This window comes from Triturus cristatus, chromosome 1_1, assembly GCF_964204655.1.
Source record: "Triturus cristatus chromosome 1_1, aTriCri1.1, whole genome shotgun sequence".
NCBI classification, from domain to species: Eukaryota; Metazoa; Chordata; class Amphibia; order Caudata; family Salamandridae; genus Triturus; species Triturus cristatus.
The window spans coordinates 92,592,946-92,607,230 of NC_140579.1; the positions used below are offsets into that span (position 1 = coordinate 92,592,946).

The 14,285-nt window shown below is 54.7% G+C and overlaps 1 protein-coding gene across 4 annotated transcripts in view; it reads left to right on the plus strand.

The window, feature by feature from the left end:
* Positions 1–10,463: 10,463 nt before the first annotated feature.
* LOC146869588 (butyrophilin subfamily 2 member A2-like) overlaps positions 10,464–14,285 on the plus strand; it is a 253,067-nt gene continuing 249,245 nt past the window's right edge. For all 4 annotated transcript variants that reach the window (XM_085606894.1, XM_085607058.1, XM_085606981.1 and 1 more), the window contains exon 1: positions 10,464–10,534. The gene's annotated coding sequence lies outside the window, so the exon portion shown is untranslated. The remainder of the gene's footprint in view (positions 10,535–14,285) is intronic.

The following is a 14,285-nucleotide window of genomic DNA, read 5'->3' on the forward strand; positions in this document are numbered from 1 at the left end:
CACATGCTCAACGCCATTTCCAACCTCTCTTGGGGTGTATCCGTGTGGTGTGCATGTAGGCATGGGAACCCAGGGGCCTGCAACATCACATTCCGCAGGCCAGGAGGTGGCTTGATGGCATCCACACCACAATACCCAATCATAGAGTGTCCATGACTTGCTGGGCACAGACTTAGTGGCACCGGATACACTGCGGCTGGCAAAGGCCCACCGCCATGGGACGGTGACTTTCGGTGCACTGAGGTAGGGGCACCGTAAGTGTACCATAAGTGCTGAACGGGTGTGCAGCCTGCGATGATGCCCTGTCCCGGCGGTCCGGACTGCTCAGGTTTTGTGTGCCCTGCTGGACCGCAGTGTAGGCCTGAGTCAACGGACAGCGGGGGCCTACCGCCACGTGGCATGGCCTTGTGGGTCACAGAGTTAGTGGCACCTCAAGAGCTGAGCGGGTGTGCAGCCTGTGATGATTCCCTGTGCACTGGTATGTGCTCTGCCATTGCGAAATCAAGACCCAGCATCAAATGTGAGACCTATTGGCCTGCGGAGCGGGGCTGCATGATGTGCAGGGTGTCATGTCTGCAGGCCCCGGCCTTGTGGCTTGCAGTGGTACGTGGTGGGCCCACTTATCTACACGCCGGTGGCAGAAGGTGAACAGTGAGGCCCGTGTGCGCAGGGGCAGGCATGCACTGCTGGGCGGCGGTAGGGGCTGGGGTGCATCTGCCTGGGTGCGCATGGGCGGTCAGGCGATGATGTCTTGTTGAATTGTATGTACATTGCCTTTCATGTATCTGGACTCTGTTTCAGATGATGGGTCAGTCTCAGATGTGGGATTTGGTGAACTGCACTACATACCGGCATGTGGTTGGAGACACACCGGTGGCAGCAGGTGAGCAGTGTGGCCTGGGTGCACAGTGTCGGCACTCTCTCTCCCTGTCCTTCTCTTTTCTCTCTCTCTATCTCCCCATCTCTGTCCGTCTCTCTATCTCTCCCCCTCTCTGTCCGTCTATCTCTCCCTCTCTCCCTCTCTTCCTCTCTCTCTCCTTCGCTCTCGCTCTCTATCCCTTGATGTGCGCAGGACACACCTTCTCATCATTATTTTCATCCTGCAGGCTGTGACCTACAGAATGTCCGGAGGGGAGCTGCCATGCGTCTTCATTTCTGTTCTGTGTTTGTTTTAATACATTTTCATTTGTTTCTTCGAAGGTGAATGTGTGATGCTCATTTTTGTGGCGAAACATGCATGTCACCAGACGTGATCGTGCGACATCAGGCGGATTATTTGGTACATGATTCTGTGCATTTGATGTGGCATGTCTTTGGCAGGGGTGGGGGGGTGCCAGGGAGGGGTGGTCCTGGGGGTGGTGGGTGTTGTGGCCCTCTTGGGTGTCTGGCACGCATGTTCAGTGGCTCCATGGCATCTGTTGTTCTTCAGGTGTCGGTCTAGGCTGGGCTCCCTTTTGTAGTGCAGGCTGCCGTCCGAGTTTGCACCAGGTCAGAGCAGGTGTTGATTTTCTGCTGCTAACGCGCCTTATCGCATGTTTCTTGGTCTTTTTGCCGTTCTGTCTGGTCGTTGAGAATGTTGTGGACTGGTGTTTTTGCGGCTTTTGGCAAGGGAACGCCTACTCTGCATCTCATTGCGATAATTGCGGAGTCATCTGTGGCGATGTTTTTTGGGGCTGCTATCCCGGATAAACTGGTGATATGGGCTGTTGACACCAGCTTGTGAATGGGGTGATAAATTTATTAGGACTTTGGCTGCGCTAAAGTGCCGTTAACTGGACGATAGCTCCTTCAGAATATGGCCCAAGGTAGTTCTGGTGTGCTTGCTTTGAAGTAACTGGGCACTAGATATCAGGATTTGCCAACCTTCCTGGCCCAGGCCTCACTCAGCAGAACGCTCCCTCCAGTCTCCACCCAGAACCAGACTGTGCAGCGCGGCCTTCAGGCAGGAGCTTCTCTCAGGGTACAAAGAACATAGTCACTTTCTATAGATCATGGCACCCTCTGTCTAGACAGAAGCTAGAGGTCAAGATATCAGGTAAGGGTCCGGGCCTGATGAGATCTAGTGCTTTGAAACTCTGGATACAGATTTCGTAGCTCTGGTCTCATGATTGGACATATAACAGATCAACGCAACTACTTGCTCAGGATCACACTGAGCGTACCAAGGAACTTGAATCTATTCAAGTGAATCCGGGTTGTCTTGCCACATAACGGTTGTGCATCCTGGATTACCAAGAGAATCTGCTGAGTTTATCGCAGAGGTCTTGTGCGGGAGGAATGTCAGTAGACTCGCTGGTGGGTTGGGCAAACTCCTTGATGATGTTGAAGAGTTCTTTGCTGTTGGGAGCGTGTGTGGAGATTCTGTCTTTAATTGCTTTTTTCCTTGTTTCTCTGATGAGTCGGTGGTGGGCGTTGGTGGCAGCTCTGAAGTTGTGGGCTTCTGTGGACTTGGTGTTCCTCCAGGCCTTTTCGAGGCAGCAGCAAGTGCGTCTGGACTCTCAAAGTTCGGTGGTAAACCATCTGGCTTTCTTGGCACGGGTGTTGTTTTTCTTGAGTGGGGCTATGGTGTTGGCGCTGTTGGCGATCCATCTGTGCAAGGTTCGGGCTGCGGTGTTGGGGTCGTTGTTTTCTGCGATGGTTGGGGTGGAGTTACTGAGTGAGGAGGTGAGTTGGTCGTCGGTGATTTTGGTCCAGTTTCTTCGTGGGAGCAGGTGCTGGTGTCTGTGGATGGTGGGTGTTCTGAAGGTGAAATGGACTCAACGATAATCAGTCCATGGGAGTTCGGTGGTGTGGCAGAAAAGGTGGCTTTCTTGGCGTGGGTGTTGTTTTTCTTGAGTGGGGCTATGGTGTTGGCGCTGTTGGTGATCCATCTGTGCAGGGTTCTGGCTGCGGTGTTTGGGTCGTCGTTTTCCGCGATGTTTGGGGTGGAGTTGCTGAGTGAGGAGGTGAGTTGGTTGTCGGTGATTTTGGTCCAGTTTCTTCGTGGGAGCAGGTGCTGGTGTCTGTGGATGGTGGGTGTTCTGAAGGTGAAATGGACTCAACGATAATCAGTCCATGGGAGTTCGGTGGTGTGGCAGAAAAGGTGGCTTTCTTGGCGTGGGTGTTGTTTTTCTTGAGTGGGGCTATGGTGTTGGCGCTGTTGGTGATCCATCTGTGCAGGGTTCTGGCTGCGGTGTTTGGGTCGTCGTTTTCCGCGATGTTTGGGGTGGAGTTGCTGAGTGAGGAGGTGAGTTGGTTGTCGGTGATTTTGGTCCAGTTTCTTCGTGGGAGCAGGTGCTGGTGTCTGTGGATGGTGGGTGTTCTGAAGGTGAAGTTGACTCACCGATAGTCAGTCCATGGGAGTTCGGTGGTGAGGCTGAAAAGGTGATGGAGTTTCCTGTAGTGAAGAGGGGGTCGAGGGTGTGTCCTGCTGAGTGTGTGGGCTCGGTCACGATCTGGCGGAGTCCACTGTTGTGGAGGTTGTCCAGGAGGGATGTGGTGTTGGGGTCCAGTTGGTTGTCGATGTAGTTGGTGGATGCGATGGCCTGTGGGGAGATGATGTTCGTGATGGAGTTGGCAAAAGGTCCGTAGGGTCCAGGGGGTCAGTAGATGAGGGTTCCTCGGAGGGTGGTGGTGGGGCTGGCCAGTATCTTGAAGTGGAGGTATTCCATCAGGTCCGTGGGCTCACCGGTGAGTGTGCTCAGGTGGAGGGTGGATTTGTAGACAATGGCGATTCCTCCTACCGGCCGGATGGGACGGTCCTTCCTGGAGATCTTGTATCCTTGGGGAATGGCGATGGCGATGATCTGAAAGAAACACGTTAGTTAGATTCCTCACCTTAGAATATCCCCAGGCGTCAGACTGGATCCGGAAGATTTTTCGTCAGCAATACCCCTTGCGCGTCGCTAGGCGTCGTCTGCGGCTCCGCGTCCGTCGTTGGCGTCGTGCGCCGGAATGACGTCATCGGAGTACTTAGACGCCGCCCTCGCGCGCTGACGTCAGTTCTTCTTTTTTCCGCGCCAGTAAGCGCCGATCCGGGAGAGCTACCCCTTTTAGTCTTTTTTGACTAAATATTTTGATCCTTTTTGATCCTTGTCATCGACATCTGGTGCCGGTAGGATGCCTGGTTTCAAGGCTTGCGATGATTGCCACCGACTGATGTCGGTGACCGATCACCACCGCCGGTGCCTCTACTGTTTGGGCCTCGACGCGGAGTCGTGTTCCGACTGCAAGGCCCTGACCTCGAAAGCTAGGCGGGAGCGGTCCCGTAAGCTTCTCGAGCTCTGACATCATCGCTCGTCTGGCTCGAAGTCTTTGGGTAAGTCAAAGCGATCTAAAAAGTCCAAGAGGCGACACCGCTCTTCGGACTCCCCTCGCCGGTCGCGCGACTCCGTCGAGGGTCAGGGTGGTTACACCCCCGCGGCTCCGTTGGAGCCGCAGGTGCCGCGCACGTCCCCATACCCGCCGGTCCCTGGGACTGACACGACGCCGGCAGAGTTCAGTGCCTTCCTCTCGGCCATGAGGAACCTGGCTCTGCTGACGACGCCCGCTGGCGCGCCTTCGGGCCCCGCGGACTCGACTGGGCGACCTTGCGCGCCGGCGGCTCCGGCCCCAGCACCGTCGGAGGCTCCGGCGCCGTCGGAGGCTCCGGCCCTGACGCCGCAGGTCCCCGAGGGGCCCATGCCTGGGCCCCCGTCGACGCCGGTCGACCTCGTCACGCCTCCTCCGCCGGCGCCGACTCCGGTCCCACCTCCGACGCCGACTCCGGTCGACGTCGTTCCCCGGTTCAGCCCCTGTCCGGACCCGACGCCGATGCGGCGCCCACCGACGCCGCATCCGACGCTGCTCGAGACTCACTATGTCTATCGTCCGGCTCCGATCATTCCTCCTGTTTACCAGGAATCGGATGACGGGGGCGACTGGGAGGGGTCCGAGGACCCTATGGCCGTTCAGGCTCAACTTTCGCAGGACTGGGCAGATGAACTGGGGGAGGCCAGTGGTCTGGATAACTCACCGGACACTGGATTCATCTCTCCTCCGACAGCGGCTTCGGAGGAGGGTGCTGCTTTTTCCGTGGTGCTGCGCAAGGCGGCTGCTGCCCTTGGGCTTGAGCTGCCTGCCGTGGCTGTGAGGACTAACATCCTCACTGAGGTGCTTCAGTCTGCAGTAAGCTCCACTGAGCCTCTGCTGCAGTTCAATGAGGTCCTCATTGACGTTCTGCAGGGCACCTGGTCCAAGCCCTCCACAGTTCCTCCTGTGGATAGGAACGTTGCCAGGCGCCACCGCCCTGCTCCGGGCGACCCCAGTTTTCTGTCGCAACACCCCACCCCCGAGAGCCTGGTTATCCAGGCCTCTACCTCCCAATCCTCCTTCCTGTCCGCCCCTCCGGACCGGGATTCCAAGAGACTGGAACAGTTCGGCAAGAAGCTGTTCTCCTCACTCAGTTTAGGCCTGCGGTCTTTGAACACCGCCTGTCTCTTGGACCGTTATTCCCACTCTCTGTGCGATACGGTGGAGGACGTGCTGCCCCTGTGCCCGGAGGAGGCCCGGATACGACTTTCCCAGGCTCTGGCCGATGGGAGGGATACAGCGCGCCATGCAATCCGATGTGGGCTTGACACTGTGGACTCGCTGGGTAGGGCAATTTCTACCACGGTGGCGCTTCGACCTCACGCCTGGCTGCGGTCCACGTCCTTTTCGGAGGATGTCCAGAGCACTCTCATGGACATGCCCTTTGATGGCAATCGCCTTTTTGGTGAGAAAGCGGACAGTGCGCTGGCTCGCTTTAAGGACTCCCGGGCTACGGCCAAGTCCTTGGATCTCTCGGCCCGCGGCCGCAAGCTTCCGCTTTTCGCCCCTTTCGTGGCCAAGGAAGGGGCACCTCCTCACGTCCGCCTAGCCACCGGCCGCAGAACCAACCTGCACACGGTCGCGGTTTCCGCCGAGGCGGTTCTGGAGGACAACGCGGTCAGTCCACATCCACCCCGGCAGCATCCGCCTCAAAGCCTTCCTAGTCCGAGCTTTCAGGCCCATTCCTCGCCAGTGGGAGGCAGAGTTCGCCATCACCTGCTCCACTGGCGTACCATCACTTCGGACAGGTGGGTGCTGCAAATCGTCTGAAGGGGCTACTCCTCCCCTTCGAGACGACCCCTCCAGCCATGCCACCGCAGCACCACCGTATCTCGGAGGATCATTTGAATCTTCTGCGAGAGGAAGTTGCGGCCCTCTTGGCCAAAAAGGCCGTTGAGCGCGTTCCGAGCCCAGAAGTAGGTCGTGGTTGTTATTCCCACTACTTTCTGGTTCCCAAGAAGGGCAAAGGGGGCCTACGCCCGATCTTGGATCTCAGGAACGTCAATGCCTTCCTCCGGAAGGAACGGTTCAAAATGTTGACTTTGGCTCAGGTTCTAGCTGCCCTAGACCCTGGAGACTGGATGGTGGCGTTGGACTTGCAGGAGGCATATTTCCACATCCCCGTCCTGCCGGCCCACTGGCGTTACCTGCGGTTCACGGTGGGCCAGGAGCACTTTCAGTTCACCGTGCTCCCCTTCGGCCTTACCAGTGCCCCTCGGGTGTTCACGAAAGTGATGGCGGTGGTCGCAGCTCATCTGCGCAGATCAGGGGTTCCAGTCTTCCCCTATCTCGACGACTGGTTGTTTAAGGCGGGCTCGCCCCAGGCAGTCGTTTCCCACCTCCAGACTACGGCGGATCTCCTGCATTTGCTGGGGTTTTCCATCAACGTGCCGAAGTCACACCTGAGTCCTCTCAGAAGCTCCTCTTCATCGGAGCGGTTCTCGATTCGGCGCAGTTCCGGGTCTATCCACCGGAACAGCGGGTCCGGGATATGCAGGCCCTGATTCCCATCTTTCGGCCTCTATCCTGGGTTTCAGTCAGGCTAGTGTTGCGGCTTCTGGGGCTGATGGCCTCCTGCATCCTACTAGTGCATCACGCCAGGCGGCGCATGCTGGCTCTGCAGTGGGACCTGAAGTTTCAGTGGGCCCAGCATCACGGCAACCTGTCCGACCATGTCTTGATCTCGGAGGGCACTGCACAGCAGTTGCAGTGGTGGCTCACGGACCGCGATTGGGTCACGGGCAGGAGCCTCTCCCTACCCCTACCGGAGCCTGTCGTAGTGACCGATGCGTCCCTCCTGGGATGGGGTGGCCATATGGGAGAGGCGGAGATCAGAGGCCTCTGGTCTCCGGCGGAGTCTCGCCTCCACATCAACTTGTTGGAGTTGAGAGCGATCCGACTTGCACTGAAAGCCTTCCTTCCCTCTGTCAGGGGAAGTGTCGTGCAGGTGTTCACGGACAACACCACCGCCATGTGGTATTGCAACAAACAGGGCGGGGTGGGGTCGTGGACCCTTTGTCAGGAGGCTCTGCGCCTCTGGACATGGCTGGAACACCAGGGCGTCACCCTAGTGGTTCAACATCTGGCGGGCTCTCTGAACGCCAGAGCAGACGAACTCAGCCGCCAGTGCATGATGGATCACGAATGGCGTCTGAACTCCGAAGTGGCGCAAGGTCTCTTTCAGCAGTGGGGAGAGCCTTGGTTAGATCTATTCGCCACCGAAGAGAACGCGCAATGTCAGCAGTTCTGCGCGTTGGAATTTCCAAGGCGGCACTCGCTCGGCGACGCTTTTCGTCACGAGTGGAGTTGCGGTCTGTTGTACGCCTTTCCGCCTATACCACTTCTGCCCAGAGTGCTGAAGAAGATCAGGCACGACCGGGCCCAAGTCATCTTGGTGGCTCCGGACTGGGCACGAAGGTACTGGTATCCCGAGCTACTCAGTATGTTGACCGATCCTCCGATACGTCTGCCCCTTCGGGAGGATCTTCTGTCGCAGCAGCAGGGGACGGTCCTCCACCCGAACCTGTCCAGCCTCCACCTCCATGCGTGGAGATTGAGCGGCTGCAGTTGATGCCATTTGACTTGCCTCCTGAAGTCTGTGATATCATTCTGGCATCCAGGCGTCCCTCCACAAAGACGGTATACGCCTGCCGGTGGAACAAATTTGTGGCATGGTGCACAGCAAAGGCTGTGGATCCCCTTTCCGCCCCTCTTTCTGAGGTTCTCCTCTTTCTTCTTTCTTTGGCCCAACAGGGCTCTGCCTTGGGCACCTTGAAAGGTTATCTTGCTGCCATCTCTGCCTTCTTACGGCTTCCTGATCAGCCTTCTCTTTTCAAGTCCCCTGTAGTTACACGCTTTCTTAAAGGCATTACTCACACGTTCCCTCCTGTCCCTTTTGTAATGCCTCAGTGGGACTTGAATCTTGTTCTCACATTTCTAATGTGCGCTCCCTTTGAGCCTCTTCACAATTGTCCTCTTCGTCTTCTGACGCTTAAGACTGCTTTCCTGGTAGCCATCACCTCGGCTAGACGGGTGAGTGAGCTCCAGGCTTTATCGTCCAAGCCTCCTTTTCTATCTGTTCATCCGGACAAGGTTGTCCTTCGGCCTCGTCCTTCCTTTCTACCGAAAGTGGTGACTCCCTTTCATCTTGGGCAATCTGTCACCTTGCCCACCTTCTTTCCGCCTCCGCATCCTTCCAAAGAGGAAGAGAGGCTCCACCGTCTGGACCCAAAACGTGCGCTCTCCTTTTATTTGGACCGCACAAAACAGTTCCGGGTGGACGACCAACTTTTCGTTGGATACGTGGGTGCTAAGAAGGGGAAAGCTGTGCACAAAAGGACCATCTCCCGGTGGGTCGTTTTGTGCATCAAAATCTGTTATTCCTTGGCGAAAAAGGACCCTCCTGTTGGGCTGCGCGCCCATTCTACTCGGGCCACAGCAGCTACTACTGCCCTGGGACGGGGAGTCCCTTTGCAGGACATCTGTCGGGCGGCAACGTGGGCTTCGCTACACACGTTTGCCAGGCATTATTGCCTAGACAGCCAAGTCCGGAGGGATGGCTTCTTTGGCCGTTCTGTCCTCCAGGACTGGTGTGATCTTGGTTCGCAGACCCACCACCGCGGTTGGTATTTCTTGGGTATCTATTCTAAGGTGAGGAATCTAACTAACGTGTTTCTTTCAGATGAACAAGTTACTTACCTTCGGTAACGATGTATCTGTAAGAAACATTAGTTAGTTAGATTCCTCACCGACCCACCCATCCTCCCCGTTCTGCGAACTGACATCTAGGGTTAAGGTTATCCTTTTCAGGCCCCTAGAATTTTTTGGCACCAGTGTCGGTCTCTTGCATGGCTCTGCGTTCCTGGTGCGGAAAGCTATGTACAAGAACTGATGTCAGCGCGCGAGGGCGGCGTCTAAGTACTCCGACGTCATTCGGCGCACGACGCCAACGACGGACGCGGAGCCGCACACGAAGCCTAGCGACGCGCATGGGGTATTGCTGACGAAAAATCTTCCGGATCCAGTCTGACGCCTGGGGATATTCTAAGGTGAGGAATCTAACTAACTAATGTTTCTTACAGATACATCGTTACCGAAGGTAAGTAACTTGTTCTCCAGTCCTGAGGTGGTTTTGGTCCAGTTTTTGTTGTAGAACACTACGTCCGGGGTGGTGCTGTCCATGAGGTCCCAGATTTCAGTGGCATGTTTGTGGAGGGATCGGACGTTGAGGAGGATGCAATGCAGGGTCTTGGTTCAGTTGTGTTGTTGTGGTCGGGTTGTGCTGGGTCCGTGTTCTTGGCGGTGGTGTAGGTGTGCCGGCAGCAGTGACCGCTGAAGGGTCCGTGGGTGTCGGCTGGCTGAACATGCCCAGGATCACTTTGGTAGAGACTCACATACTATGCTTCTTCGAGAGTGTTGCAAATGTACCCGTGACAAAGTCCTCGACACGAGACCTTGGGACCCGTACCTGTTATGACAGCATCCTAACCACGTGATAGAAGCTTGAGCACGTGACTAGCACATGACCGGGGTAATGTCACAACACATATGACCCAATACGGTGGCGTAACTCCCACCCCTCCACCCCCCCACCCTCGAAAGTGATGTCACTGCCAGAAAGGGACCCCAGGGGCTCTGAAGTCCCGGTAACAGATGCGACATCACTTCCTGGGCGGGACAACTGTCACTTTTTGCATGGTGGAAGAAGGTATCCCTCCCTTCTACTTATGGAAAAAGTAATTCAGGGTCTGTTTCACACAGTAATTACTTATTTTATCCCAGCTTTTGAAAAAAAGGTTGCAACCATTTTCGTCATTTGCTTTATCAGCAGGTGGGAGAAAGAAGTTGAGATGCGCATAAATGTGCCTTATTCTCAGTGCATTTTTGGAGATGAATCAGCAGTCGAAGCCCACCAGGACATCAAGGGCACAGTCATCCCTCATTGTAAGGATATAAAAGCTGTGATGAAGCCAGCGTGAACTTTCAGGGCGCCTGGCCACAGCCCAGCTGTGTATTTAACTCTGTTTTCTCTGAACGACACTGTTTACCTTGCTACATGTGGAAATCACCACAAGGCCTGAATTCAGACTTTGGCCCCTTGTCACTGCTACTTATTCCAGAGCTGCAGCCTGGCCACTCTAAAGAGACGTTTCTTTGCTGCACCCGGTTATCCGAGAGCCCAGAGAAGGGCTTGTCTTGCAAGCAGGTGAGTAACCATTTATCAACATTCATTTCATGTCCTGCATATTTTTAAGCATCTCAAAGCGCATATACAAATCTGCTGTGAAAATGGAACAAATGAGTTTTGTCCCTCCCAGGCCACACCGATGCCTTTTGTAAAGCACAGCACAGAGCCAGCTGCGCCCTGACAAGCTCATCACATGCTGTGCCTGCAAAGCACTTTACCTCGGGCACCGTAACAAAGTTTAAAACAACTGGTAGTTGCAATCTGGAAGGATACAGGCAGAGAGGAGACACTTGGACGTGGCAGCCATCAGAGCGACTTATGGTGCCTCTTCTAACAAGAATCAGCAAAGCCAACTGGCCCGACGTTTGTCCTGTGCATGCACATATTGGCATAGATGTACACCCCTATGGAGATAGCGACATCCATATTGACGTATAGCACACCTATAGCAGAACACCTACATGCATAAATACACACATAGTGCAACACACAGTCAGAAACACACACAGTCCAGGCATACATGTAGCAGTGCACAAATGACCTATAAATATCATGACACATGGACCACGAGCACAAGACATGCAGTCACCGATGCACACAGACACTGTGAGGCTCAGAGAGAGAACACTATCAGATACACGCAGATCCACAACACACATGTTCAGTCACAAATCACAGATGCAGGCTGGCGTAGCTAGCCAAGGTGACTGACAGAAAGAGGAACGGACAAACAGATGGATTCTGGCTTCAACACCATGTAATCTTTAACTCCTCTGTACATAAACATAAAAAGTCCATGGCCTCCCCTTTGCTGATCGGTATCGTTGCATGTAAGGCAGTGGAGCACCGTACATGACTGAAGGCAGGGAGGTGGTCCTGAGATGAGAGGTGGCTGTGTATGTGAGTGTGCGGTGTGTGTGTGACTAGCAGAAAGGCAGTGGAGCACCGTACATGACTGAAGGCGGGGAGGTGCTTCTGAGATGAGAGGTGGCTGTGTATGTGAGTGTGTGGTGTTTGTGTGACTCTTGCAGAAAGGCAGTGGAGCACTGTATATGATGGAAGGCAGGGAGGTGCTTCTGAGATGGGAGGTGGCTGTGTATGTGAGTGTGCGGTGTGTGTGTGACTCTAGCAGAGAGGCAGTGGAGCACTGTATATGATGGAAGGCTGGGAGGTGCTTCTGAGATGAGAGGTGGCTGTGTATGTGAGTGTGTGGTGTGTGTGTGACTCTAGCAGAGAGGCAGTGGAGCACTGTATATGATGGAAGGCAGGGAGGTGCTTCTGAGATGAGAGGTGGCTGTGTATGTGAGTGTGTGGTGTTTGTGTGACTCTTGCAGAAAGGCAGTGGAGCACTGTATATGATGGAAGGCAGGGAGGTGCTTCTGAGATGGGAGGTGGCTGTGTATGTGAGTGTGCGGTGTGTGTGTGACTAGCAGAAAGGCAGTGGAGCACTGTATATGATGGAAGGCAGGGAGGTGCTTCTGAGAGGGGAGGTGGCTGTGTATGTGAGTGTGCGGTGTGTGTGTGACTCTAGCAGAAAGGCAGTGGAGCACTGTATATGATGGAAGGCTGGGAGGTGCTTCTGAGATGAGAGGTGGCTGTGTATGTGAGTGTGGTGTTTGTGTGACTCTTGCAGAAAGGCAGTGGAGCACTGTATATGATGGAAGGCAGGGAGGTGCTTCTGAGATGGGAGGTGGCTGTGTATGTGAGTGCGGTGTTTGTGTGACTCTAGCAGAAAGGCAGTGGAGCACTGTATATGATGTAAGGCAGGGAGGTGCTTCTGAGATGAGAGGTGGCTGTGTATGTGAGTGTGGTGTTTGTGTGACTCTTGCAGAAAGGCAGTGGAGCACTGTATATGATGGAAGGCAGGGAGGTGCTTCTGAGATGGGAGGTGGCTGTGAGTGTGCGGTGTTTGTGTGACTCTTGCAGAAAGGCAGTGGAGCACTGTATATGATGGAAGGCAGGGAGGTGCTTCTGAGATGGGAGGTGGCTGTGTATGTGAGTGTGCGGTGTGTGTGTGACTAGCAGAAAGGCAGTGGAGCACTGTATATGATGGAAGGCAGGGAGGTGCTTCTGAGATGAGAGGTGGCTTTGTATGTGAGTGTGTGGTGTTTGTGTGACTCTTGCAGAAAGGCAGTGGAGCACTGTATATGATGGAAGGCAGGGAGGTGCTTCTAAGATGGGAGGTGGCTGTGTATGTGAGTGTGCGGTGTGTGTGTGACTCTAGCAGAAAGGCAGTGGAGCACTGTATATGATGGAAGGCAGGGAGGTGCTTCTGAGATGGGAGGTGGCTGTGTATGTGACTGTGCGGTGTGTGTGTGACTAGCAGAAAGGCAGTGGAGCACTGTATATGATGGAAGGCAGGGAGGTGCTTCTGAGATGAGAGGTGGCTGTGTATGTGAGTGTGTGGTGTTTGTGTGACTCTTGCAGAAAAGCAGTGGAGCACTGTATATGATGGAAGGCAGGGAGGTGCTTCTGAGATGGGAGGTTGCTGTGTATGTGAGTGTGCGGTGTGTGTGTGACTCTAGCAGAAAGGCAGTGGAGCACTGTATATGATGGAAGGCAGGGAGGTGCTTCTGAGATGGGAGGTGGCTGTGTATGTGACTGTGCGGTGTGTGTGTGACTAGCAGAAAGGCAGTGGAGCACTGTATATGATGGAAGGCAGGGAGGTGCTTCTGAGATGAGAGGTGGCTGTGTATGTGAGTGTGTGGTGTTTGTGTGACTCTTGCAGAAAAGCAGTGGAGCACTGTATATGATGGAAGGCAGGGAGGTGCTTCTGAGATGGGAGGTGGCTGTGTATGTGAGTGTGCGGTGTGTGTGTGACTCTAGCAGAAAGGCAGTGGAGCACTGTATATGATGGAAGGCAGGGAGGTGCTTCTGAGATGGGAGGTGGCTGTGTATGTGAGTGTGCGGTGTGTGTGTGACTAGCAGAAAGGCAGTGGAGCACTGTATATGATGGAAGGCAGGGAGGTGCTTCTGAGATGAGAGGTGGCTGTGTATGTGAGTGTGTGGTGTTTGTGTGACTCTTGCAGAAAGGCAGTGGAGCACTGTATATGATGGAAGGCAGGGAGGTGCTTCTGAGATGGGAGGTGGCTGTGTATGTGAGTGTGCGGTGTGTGTGTGACTCTAGCAGAAAGGCAGTGGAGCACTGTATATGATGGAAGGCAGGGAGGTGCTTCTGAGATGGGAGGTGACTGTGTATGTGAGTGTGCGGTGTGTGTGTGACTAGCAGAAAGGCAGTGGAGCACTGTATATGATGGAAGGCAGGGAGGTGCTTCTGAGATGGGAGGTGGCTGTGTATGTGAGTGTGCGGTGTGTGTGTGACTAGCAGAAAGGCAGTGGAGCACTGTATATGATGGAAGGCAGGGAGGTGCTTCTGAGGTGAGAGGTGGCTGTGTATGTGAGTGTGTGGTGTTTGTGTGACTCTTGCAGAAAGGCAGTGGAGCACTGTATATGATGGAAGGCAGGGAGGTGGTTCTGAGATGGGAGGTGGCTGTGTATGTGAGTGTGCGGTGTGTGTGTGTGACTCTAGCAGAAAGGCAGTGGAGCAATGTATATGATGGAAGGCAGGGAGGTGCTTCTGAGATGAGAGGTGGCTGTGTATGTGAGTGTTTGGTGTTTGTGTGACTCTTGCAGAAAGGCAGTGGAGCACTGTATATGATGGAAGGCAGGGAGGTGCTTCTGAGATGGGAGGTGGCTGTGTGTGTGAGTGTGCGGTGTTTGTGTGACTCTTGCAGAAAGGCAGTGGAGCACTGTGTATGATGGAAGGCAG